Source organism: Alligator sinensis, unplaced genomic scaffold (genome assembly GCF_000455745.1).
Source record: "Alligator sinensis unplaced genomic scaffold, ASM45574v1 scaffold199_1, whole genome shotgun sequence".
In the NCBI taxonomy this organism is placed as follows: domain Eukaryota; kingdom Metazoa; phylum Chordata; order Crocodylia; family Alligatoridae; genus Alligator; species Alligator sinensis.
In genome coordinates this window covers 2,495,105-2,506,576 of record NW_005842008.1, presented here as the reverse complement: position 1 = coordinate 2,506,576, position 11,472 = coordinate 2,495,105, and the positions used below count along the sequence as shown (strand labels likewise).

Genomic DNA, 11,472 nt, shown 5'->3' with positions numbered 1-11,472 from the left:
ACAAGTTTTTAATCCCATATCACAAACAGAAAAAACATTTCGTAGGTGTAACTGTTACATGCTACAAATACATATATGTATATGTTACAATTTTAAATATTGGGCCACTCACTTTAACCACTGCTTCTTCAAACATCTTTTGCTCATGTCCCTTTCTTTATGTGTTCAGCTTGTTGTACAACAGATATTATTTCATTGTTTCCATACGTCTCCCATATGGAGAATTCTTAGAGATGGTTACAACCAGAGATAACAGCCACTTTTGTATCAGTACTTTTTAGTTAATTCCCATAGTAAAGCACCATTAAAAAGGTATTAGAGGAGCTTGACAGCTGCTTTATACTCATATTAATTTGTCTTAGCACTAAACATAAATCTTAGAATTCATCACATTTTTCTGTCTATGAACCATTCAGCTTAAGGAGACAAATAGACCCTTGGTTTAATTCCTCTGGCTTCGATATTGTTACTCCATGGATTAATTTGGCCTAATGATTCTGCATTTCCTACCCCAATATGGTATGAAACACACAGAAGTGGGACTGTAATTTAGACAGCTTTGTAGTATTAATGCAATATCATCACTGTGTTACTCAACACCTTTCTACAAAAACCTTACACCACTAAATAGCAATTCAATTACTCTCTGAGCACTGTTGGCTCCCTTTTGCTAATACCTTAACCAAAGAAGCCTCTTATTCATTTCAGCATTAAAGTGATACATAATGACAAGTCAAACAAAAATGTAAGATGGAAATGGCTCACTAATCTACTGCACTGGGAAACACTGCTCGACCACAGAAGTGCTAAAGAAAACTAGCATCTTAGTACAAAGTTAGAAAGAAATGACACAAAAATGTTCAAGTACTAGAGCAACATTTTTTTGGAGTGCATACACAGCAGCACCTTTCTAATGTGACCACTCAAGAGACTGATAAAAATTGTTTGCTATTTGAGGGTACTTTTCCACTGACACTGCTTGCTATGTGCTATTTTACATTACCCTTCTAATTTCCAAAAGGTGCTTACATTGAAATGATAAAATGGGCTTGATCCTGCTCCCATTACATTTTGATAGCAAAACTCCCACTGATTACAATAGCAGCAAGGATCAAATCTCAATTTCTTTTCCAGGATACTAAGCTGAAAAGAATCATGAGAACTGACTGAAACATTAACGAGCCATTGACAAAAAAACCCCATTGCCTAAAGTTCTACAGGACAACCAATGGAAATTGTGTCACCCATTAGAAAATCTAGAACAACATAAGGTGCATGCAAGAAGCATATTTCAGCTTTATCATTTTACTGAACCAAACCCTACCTGCCAATATAACCTTTGAGAAAATGCACACAGCGAAGTGGAACTCTAAAGGTCAGGAGAGAATGAATTGTCTCAATTTGTGAAATACCATAGGCTAGGATTATTCAAAGGTCAGGTCATATCTGGCTCAAGAGGGGTTAACATGTGAACCCAGGCCCCCCCCTGCAGTGGCCAGGGTCTCTGGGCTCCCCTTCCCTCCTTTAACTTTGTGCTCCTGCCCCTGTGTCTGGGGGTGGGGTGGTGGAAGGGCACTACACATGTGGCAGGGAGAGAGCCTGAAAGCCCAGGCAAGGAGGAACCCAGGCTGCTTGCAGCTGGGAAACTTGGGCTACTTGTGCTGTACATTAAGTGAGAGAGAAGAAGTCAGACTGCTCCCATGGTGGGGGAGACCCCAGGGTCTGTGATGGCTGCAGCATACAGCCCCAGCATCTGTGGCTAGAGTACTGTGCTGCTCCTTGTCATCCAGAAGATGGACAGTCCAGCTATCAGGTAGGGCAACAGTTCCAAGTGCTACATCCCACCTTATTATACAAGTGTTAAGTTGGTTGATCTCTGATAGCCATTTCCATAACAAGTTTTTCTCTGACCCATTTCGCACTCCAAAGACTATGCTCTGCACATCTCTGAAGAGCTGGTGTACAGCACTTCTCCAATGTGTGAAGATTTTCTAACGTGTGTCCACTCTCTAGTTTCTCAAGTACCTTCATCTTTGCACATGGAAACTACAGTTTGGTTTGGTTTAGCCTTCTATGTTTTCACTGGGGATTGGGAGGCCAAGATTTGGTTCATTCTATCTTCCCTTCTTCTTAAAATTCAACTGAAGCAGGGGTGGCCAACTTGTGGTGTGCATGCCACAAATAGCATGGGCACCCTGTGTGTGTCCCATGTGGCAGATCAGGGAGGGAACAGACAGCACAGCAGCAGATAGGGCAGGGAGCAGGTCGAGCCAGAAGCATAGGGTAAGAAGCAGAAAGTAGAGCAGCAGATCAGATAGGGGAAGGGGATAAGAGTGGCACTCAGGGAGGGTGGAAGGCTAATTTGTGGCATGCCTGCCAAAAATGTTGGCCCACACTAAACAAAAGGATCACACTTCCAACATTGCTGAGTTGTGTTATTGGTGGAGAGTAGCTGTTTCATTTAATTCTAGAGTTTGGTTGTATTTCAGAATAGAAACCTGAAACCTGTACAATGAAAGGTACTGCAAAAGTCACTTACTGAGAATTTTGTCATGCTTTTCAGGTTTTCTTTTTCACATGGTGAACACAGCTGCAATGGCTAGGAGTGTTGGGGGGAAAAAAACTTTCACTAGCATAGCTTTGCAAGACCCAACTTCCTGCCCTATCCCTGTAAAAACATTCCATTTTTGGGTACAGTATTTGTAATTCTCAGAAATATTGAGAAATTATTTCTTTTGCCAGTAAAAGCTGCCTCTCCATTAGGCATCTTGGCTGATATAACCATACCAATGCCCGATAGCGTAGATTAGTTCTCAGTCTAGTAAAAATGTGACGTTTTTAACCAGAACTACACCCTGATCTTTGACTGGCATCTTCCATGGAAGTGAGAGGGAGGGCTGGTTTGACCCCACATTGTCTATTTCAAAATACCAAGTGCATGAGCATTCTCACAATGCAGGATTTCTCACTGAGATACTGGCAAGTAGTCTCCTCTTGCATGAGAAGGCTGTTTCCCTGAAATTTTCACCAGCCATTTGGATCTGATTATAATTTAAATCTGAAGTGAAAGAAGATGACTGAAACTCAAGTCTCCCTTGTGTCTGTGGTTTTTTTGTGTGTTTTATTTGGCTCTGCACATACTTCCCTGGGGAGATGATTTTACAACATTTCAAGGATGACTTGGCCAGCTTTAACTTCAGTAACAGGAAGAAATGTACACACTGTACTGCTGCTCTAGTAATCTAGCCTGACTGCATTATGTTATAAAATCTACAACTGGTTCTGGAATATTTGAGAGAGGAGGAATATGGAGGTGTCACCAGGAAGAATGAAATACATACTAGCCAATGAGATCCTGCAGTTTAATGCTTTGTAGTACAGATGTGACAGTTAACTTTGACAGAGGCTGGGTGATAATCTGTCCCTCTGTGCAATCAGGGGAAAAGAAAACAAATGCATAAGACAAGGCCAGATAACAGTAGATTAGGCAGACTTATTCATAGAAAGATATCTTAAATAGGGCTAAATCAAGTTCAGTTGCAACAATACACGGACTAATATTTCAAATGTATTCTGGAATGTCATCATTTTATCTTTAATTTATGGCCTGTATTCTTATAACCAGGTGCATTATGCAGGGCAACCAGGATTCCCATGATTGAGTACTCACTAAAATAATAAAGACACCAATATACAAGTTTTATTGCTTATTGTAAGCTACCCTGAGCCTTTTTGGAGAAGGGCCACATATATGTCTAATAAATAACTAAATAAAGCAAATCAATTAGGACGTAAAAAGAAAAGCACTTTAATCTTTTTCTCTTGTAAAGAAAAAAGTTTTAAAATTAAGCAAGAGATAGTATGTTTGGTAGTAAAATATGGTGTTATGATTTCATAGACATTAGGGCTGGAAGGGACCTCGGAAGATCATCGAGTCCAGCCCCCTGCCCAAAGGGCAGGAAGTCAGCTGGGGTCATAGGATCAGAAGTATGATTCAGATCATGAGGTATTGGACTTGTTTGGACTCTGCCTTGGTATTAAATTCTGTGCTGGGAGCAGGAAGGGAAAAGCATATTTGGCTCAGAGGAATAAATGGACTAGTATGAGCTTCACTTGCTCTTATGAAGTGAGGACAGTTAATTGCATCTTAAAGTGTTACCTAGCCACATGTTCAGGCAAGTAACGGCGCAATAAAACTAGAAATAAGCCACAAAATTCTTACACAAAAAATGTGTATTGAGTGAGGGTTCAGGCAGGACCTTGGTGGCTGGGCCTGCAGACAGGCCATGGGAGGCAACTAGGAAGTTAGCAGGGTGGTTAGCAAAAGATATAGTCTGAGACACAAGCCGAGATCAAGGGTCAGGGAACTGATGCCAAGTTCCACGGAAAATCCGAGAACAGGGTAAAGGAAACCAAGGCAAGTCAGGATGCCAGGAAAACCAGAGAGAGCAGAACCAGCACCAAGTTTCAGGTAAGATCTGAGATCAGGGTCAAAGTTAAAGCCAGGTCAGAAGTCAAGAGAACCAGGGAGGGCTGTGAACGCATTGCTTGCTGGAACAGACTGAGGCTGTGAAGGCATGAATGCAGTCTGAGGCTGCAGGTATGTTTAAAAGGGGTGAGTGGTGCTTTCAGCAGCCAGTCTGGTTGCAGAGAATAGGGTCAGCCATACTGGGCCAAGGATCAGGGGCCCACATGGTAACTCACATGCCTGACTCAGCCAGGCCTGCTTGATCAGAATCCCTGACAATGATTTTCTGGCAGGTTTCCATTGGGCCTTGAATTGAACTGGGGTTCCCATCAGCCAACAATCACCTGATCACTGGCTGGCTCTGGGACCACACCAGGGTGTGAACAGGTCCTGGTGGTCCCTGCCAGTTGACAGTCAGCTAATTGTCAGCTGGTAGGGACAGGCTGGGTTCAGTTTGAGTCCTGGTTCTGCTGACAATCAGCTGATCGTGAATATGATTGGAACCAGGGCCAGTTCTGGTCCTGGTATAGTCCCTGCTGGCTGAGGATACACTGATCATTGGCTGGATTGATACTGCACAAGGGCTTGAACTCCACTGCAGTCCCAATCCTGCCAACAATCAGGTGATCATGGGTGGATTCTGGGGACTGAACTGCAGTTCAAATCAGTCCCTGTGGGTCCAAGAAGCCAGCCAACAATCATTGGCTGATTTTTGGCACCTGGCTGTCAACTTGCTGATGCAGGAGAAGTCAGAGACCACCTCCCTCTACACATGCAAGTAAGGCATGATGGAATCTAGTCCTTAATCCCAAAATCACACGTCCTGCCATGCATGTGTGGCATAGCAGGAGGTGCAATTGTTAGGATTAGGGATCATATCCCATTGTGCCTTTAAATAATGTCTGTTAGTGGCCTTAAAGCCTCAAAAAAGAGGATTGTTGCACAGACATCTCAGGCTAGCCTCTTTGGTTAGAACTATTATTCCTTCTTTATACATAATTAGAATAGCAGAGATGGAAATTCCCATGCTGTGATTCAGCATGGAAAGAGAGCCTATAAAGGGTTTACAAATTACCTTTGTAGTGAAAGGGTTGCCAATGGCTAGCTGATTGAAAATATGCGACTCCCACTACATAGCACTAAGTTCATACTTTGGCAAAGCAGTTCTACTTTATCTTCCCCTCATACTGTAAACTACCTTCAGATGGCATCAGTGGGAATATAATATTTGCTTTTAAGAACACTATTCCACACACAGGTTCTTTTACAGCTCTCATCACAACAGTGCCCAAGTGGCTTGGAATAGTGTACTCAGCAACATAAGTAACAGCTGTAGCATTTGGCTGCCTTATTGCTTCCACAGAAAAAAATGTGGGTGCTGCAGAATAATGGGATTTTGGCAGCAGCACTACTAAGTAACAGCAAGGATGTACCTGTGTTTGTTAAGAGGTAGCCTGGTTGAAAAGCATGCCTTGTGTTTGGAACAGGGAGTAGAGTGATTTCTGATGACAGCATTTTATTCTAGTCTTGGACTAAACCTTTGTGAAAGACAGTTTGATTGTAGGCCTCCCTTCCCTGATATTCTATAGGTGTTGGATGTAGGGTGCTAAGTACCTTAGAGATAAGGTTGAGACCTTTAACTTGATTCTTGAAAATGAACTTGAACTTGTTGATGCAAAATTTGGTTCTATTGTGCCATGAAGTACAGAGCCTTGACTATAAAGAAAAGGCTATAGTGTTAAAGCAAGCAATTTATTTTATTTTTCTTAAAGGAAGTTCAAGCTGGCTAGCTGCAACAGAATGTAGACTGAACATTGAAAAATTGTTTAAAAGGAATAAAGTCATCCTTCTGGCTACATCTGTATTAGGGAAATTCTTTTAAAAGGAACCTTCCAAAGGTGAATTACCTCTGTTTTTAACTTTGCCCTCAAAGACAAAAATAGATTATTCACAAAACTACTGACCAGAAATGGGGCTTTCCTCTTCTAATTCATGGTTCAAATTCAACCCAGATAAACGAGCATTTTTTGTCCAATACCTGGTTAAAAGTATGCAAGAAATCAGCTGGTCATTTTAGCTCCTGTTTATATTAGGAAAATAATCCAGTAGTGACAAAAGTGTCACCAACTGGTCTCAGTGGCCTTCTTCTATGGGCAGCAAAGCTAGCCATGAACTCATGGGATCTGGCCCACAGGCAGCCAGTGGTTCCAGCTCCAGCTGCTGTGCCGGTTGTGTGGGACCATTTCTGCAGTGCTGAGTAGCAGTGACTGCTTCTGCCCAGTGCTGACATGGCAGCGTCAGCTGTGGACTTGTGCGGATGCCCTGATCCCCACCCAGGACCTGCCAGCTGATGCTGTTGCCCACCTGGGTCTGCTTCCACTGTGCTGGGTAGGTGCAGAGAGACAGACAGACAGACACTTGAGAGGACACCAAAACTCATTAAGTGGCCTTCAAGCCAAAAAAATTGGTCACCTCTGATCTCCAGTATATTGTTTCAACACCAGTAAGTAGCAAACATGGGTGAAGATCAAAAGCAAAACTGTCTAAGCTAAAGATGGAATCCATTACACAGAGGAACATCATGATATAGATAAACTCCAAATTCCTGGGATCACTTTAACACAGAACTGAAAAATGGTGGAAAAGTAGACTGGGAGCTTACACTGAGTTCCTCTTGTCGAGAAAACACAGACAGTAGCAATTTATAATGCATACAATCACTTGTTTTGCATAAGCATTACCATTTACTTAACCAAAAAAAAAAGGCCCATTTATACAGACATACAATCCTGTTCTACTCAAGCCCAGCACTGGATGACACCTCATATCTAAGGTAGCCATTTCCAAAGAGACCCCTTGTTTTACATTGTAATCACAGTGGTCCATGACTAGGCCTCCTGGGCATAACAAAACTAATAACACCGGCAAATTGCTTCTTACCATTTTAAACCCTGACCTTACAATAAGAATCATACATATGCATGTACCTATGCATGGCCTCACTACTCTCGAAAGGTCAATATAAAAGACTAAGAGGTTGCAAGCTGCAGCCCCAGCTCCCACCACAAACATAGATTTGGGGTGTTAATTTTTTTTAAAGGGTGATCCCATCTCCACAGATTAAGTGTCTAAGAATCAAGCTTTCCATTGCTTTGCCCTGAAGCTCTAAAATAGTGGGGGGCCAAACTATCTGGCAGGTGTGCTAGTAGGTCCTCCCTCTCCCCAAGTATCAATCACTTCAATTCCCTTCCTCTGCCTGATCCGTTTCTCTGTGCTTTCTGCTCCCTGCCCCATTTGCCGCCATATTCCCTGCTCCCTCCCCAATCTGCTGAGTGCCACGCACCAACTGCCCATACTATGGATTGAACTTCCCTGCTCTAGAACATGCTGTTAAATGTGAGAAATCATAATGCAAACCAGCAGTCTGAACCAAAGCAAACCACCTCACCTCTCTAGTGTGTGCAGCAGAACCCATTTCCAGTGCCACAGGTTTCCACTGGCCTGTCAACAATTACCACCACTGAGGAAACTAGCGCCAAAGCAATGGTGTTTTAAGTAGCTAGCATGGGCCAGGCTGGTTTTATTTTGACACTGTAACTTCTTTAGAATTAATTTACTCAAGAGCTGTAATTCATAAATAAAAATTATAAAAAGGCCAATATATAAGCAGCAGATACTAAGATGATGATATATACAGATAAGTGAGTCTTACAAAATGCAAGCCTAGGATGTTTGGCATTTTCATACGTACCTCGCATAAGGCATTTTCTATGTCAAAAATTTCACCTAAACGTGGATATTATCAGGGCTCTGGCAGACGTTACATTTGTTGCACTTTACATGCTGTTGGTTATGCTATAAAAATGGTGGATCTGCCACAAAAACAGCAAACCCACCCCAAACAAGTCACTGTTTGAGACAGCAATTTCTCTGTGGCTCAAAACTGTTCCACCACAAATTTAACATCTGCACAGGTCTCTCTAAGCCCCTCTGGCCCAGTATCCCACAGTGCTCTACTCTCTCTCTCTCTGCCTCCAAAGGTTGTGGGGCCAGGGAGGGAAGGACAGACAGTGGCTGCCTGAATCCCCGATAGCCTGACCAGCAGCAAGCTGTCAGGGAGCCCTGCAGGAACTGGCAGGGGTTGACCTAGCAGTGCAAACCACCCAGTCAGCCTTTTCAGGCAGCCCTGTCACCTTTGTTGCCCAGTGACAAAAGTAACTGGGCTGCCTATGAGACAGAAACTTTAAAAGACTGCTGGTGTTCAACCACCAGCAGCTTTTTAAAGCTCCCCACTTGCATGCAGCCCCATCAGGAATGTCTGGCCCGGCCCACTGAAAGCCTCCCCTGGGAGTAATGGGAGCTAAGCAGCAGTCTTCTTTTGTCTCCTGGCTGGAAAGCATGTCTTTATGGCAACTCTGTTATGCTTCAGCCAAGAAGCTGTGCACATGTCCATACCCAAAAGCGATCTATATTTTTTATAGGGCTACAAACTTCGTAGCGTTACAAAAATAACATGTCAGCAGTCGCAGAGAACTAAAGAATTTGGGAAACCTAGACTGGAGATATGTTAAAGATTTAAATCCCAATAAAGTGAACGAGAAACTGGTATCAGGATTAAAAAGAATAAAAAGTAAATTACAACACAAGCGTTTTTTAATTAATTCATGGAGCAAATTCTGGGTCATCCTTCACATACACAAAAGTAAATTCTAAGTGTTCAGATGGTGAGGATTTTTACCCCCCCGGAAGGGAGAGAACAGATCAGAGCAGACAGGGTAATCACCAGTAGTTTTTTGGAAGGTAGACTGGACTGGAAACTACTCTCTTTACAGCTTGATAAATAGCAAGGAACTATAGAACTTTGGTCTTCATAGTCCATTTTCAGAACTTGATCATCTATTCAGTCTTGACAGTCCATATAACCTCGCAAAAATGTATATGAAAAGTTACTGATTGTTTCCACAGGATAATTGCTATGATACCCATTTCTACAATGTTTAGTTCTTTGTTTCTATTAGCCAAGTTGAGAGTGATTATAATAAATCTGACTGATCGGAGTATGAATTTCATGCAAACAATGCAATCAATTTTATGAAGTTGACTGCAAGTCAAAAGTTTTATAAACTGGCACTAGGTTTACCGAACATGCACTTTTCTTTGTATTATTAAATAACAGAATTGCTAATTACATCAATCAACAAATATAAAAAGCCTAGAAGTAATTTCTTTTTAGATTTATTATTTCAAAGGCACTTAGTGTTGTACATTTATATAGCGCCTTTTCCCCACAAAGCGCTTTACAATATACACACATACAGGAATTTCCCCCCCCATCATTGAAATGCAGGCACCTCTGACCGCATCACTGCTGCTTCAAAATATCACCAGCATGAGACTCCATACTTGAGGCCATGGAGATGCTTCTCAGTATTTTCAGTCTCAGCGTGACTTATTATATCCTTTATTTTCAAACTTCCAGCTTGAGCAATTAAAAAGACTGCAACTAGAATACAAACACCAGAGCTTAATTTTGGAACCAAATCACAATTTGTTCACCTTCACTAGATTTTTAGTTTCTTTGTCAGACTGACAATAAAAACATTTTTTTAAACTAGATTTTTTTAGTTTACCCTCAATGTAAGTTTTGGGACATCAAGACCTAGATGTTTAAGGATTTAAGGACCTGGTTTTATGAGGAAATGAGCGCTGTCAATTTCAATGGATGTTATGTTACAGAGATAGAGTTATTCCTCCCTTGTTCTGAAGCAGAATCCGTGTTCGTTTTTAAGGCAAAACTGAGGATGTTTATCACCCAGTGCTGTTAGTAACCATTTTGAATTGTAAAGCACCCTAGGTCTTGCTGCAGAGGATGCCATATAAATGTGCTTTGAGAGGTTTTTGCTTGTTAGTGTCAAAAAACACATAACTAAAACACATTTGTAAAAAATATCCTAAATCCACTACTTTACATCACTGAAGATGTCTCTCTAACCAAAAGAATAAAAATGGATATCCTAATTTAAGGAATTTTTTTTTTTTTACTTTGACTCTTTAAAAAGCTACTAAATCATTTCTTTTAAAAAACATTGTATTGGGGATGAAAAATTTCACAAAAAAAGCTATTATGGTAAACCCTGATAATATAGGGCAATAAGAAATACACTACAGTCATTTACAGCAGCACTAGCTGCTTCACTATGAATTATGACTTGAAAGTTTAAAATTTAATTTAAATTAAAATGTAGTAAATATGGTAGCTTTTTTACCTCTTGTGGAATGAACACACAATTTGTTTCCCTGATCCCTAAATGAAATTAGGCTTCAAAGACACACTTTTTTGATTAACTCTGTAACTGTTCAAATTTACCTACTGTGTCACTGGGTAGCTGAACGTAGTCATTGGCATTTCTTGTGTGAAGAAAGATCACCAGTAAGTGATATAGACAAGGACTATGATAATCTCAAAATTTCAGGTTTCAGTATAAGAGGGAAAGTGTTTACAGGGCGTAACAATTTTAACATGAAAGATAGTATCTAGTATTCACACAACTAAGCTACTCACTAACAGGCAGATGTAAACCCATACGCATATCAACTTTACAAAAAGAAAATAAGTATTTAAAACCTTGATAAAAGATGTACAGAGATCACATTTATTGCATATTCAGTGCATGCCTTCATGTTGTGCATTCCTATGTTACAGCATGTGTGCGACACCAAGGAGCTATCAGACCTTCAGTGCATACCAAGGATTTTTTTTGGTAGCATGGAATACAACCGAACACTCTGTGACCACCACACTCCCATGTCCTGATCTTTTTTGCGATCCTGTTAAATCATGTAGCAGCTATAGTAACTGTGACTAGAGCTATTTTTCATATAAAGCATTAGATGTACTTGCAGCTGTCTTTTCATTAGATATGACAGCTGGAATAATAACCAGTACTCCAGGTCTAGTAACTCATGGACACTGTTTGGGAACTAGTGGTGTATAATTTAAAAAC

General features: G+C 41.1%; 1 protein-coding gene across 2 annotated transcripts in view; it reads right to left on the bottom strand.

The window, feature by feature from the left end:
- The window catches only part of ABCD3 (ATP binding cassette subfamily D member 3), a 59,575-nt gene continuing 48,103 nt past the window's right edge, over positions 1–11,472 (bottom strand). For both annotated transcript variants that reach the window (XM_025201921.1, XM_025201922.1), the window contains one exon: positions 1–9,971. The gene's annotated coding sequence lies outside the window, so the exon portion shown is untranslated. The remainder of the gene's footprint in view (positions 9,972–11,472) is intronic.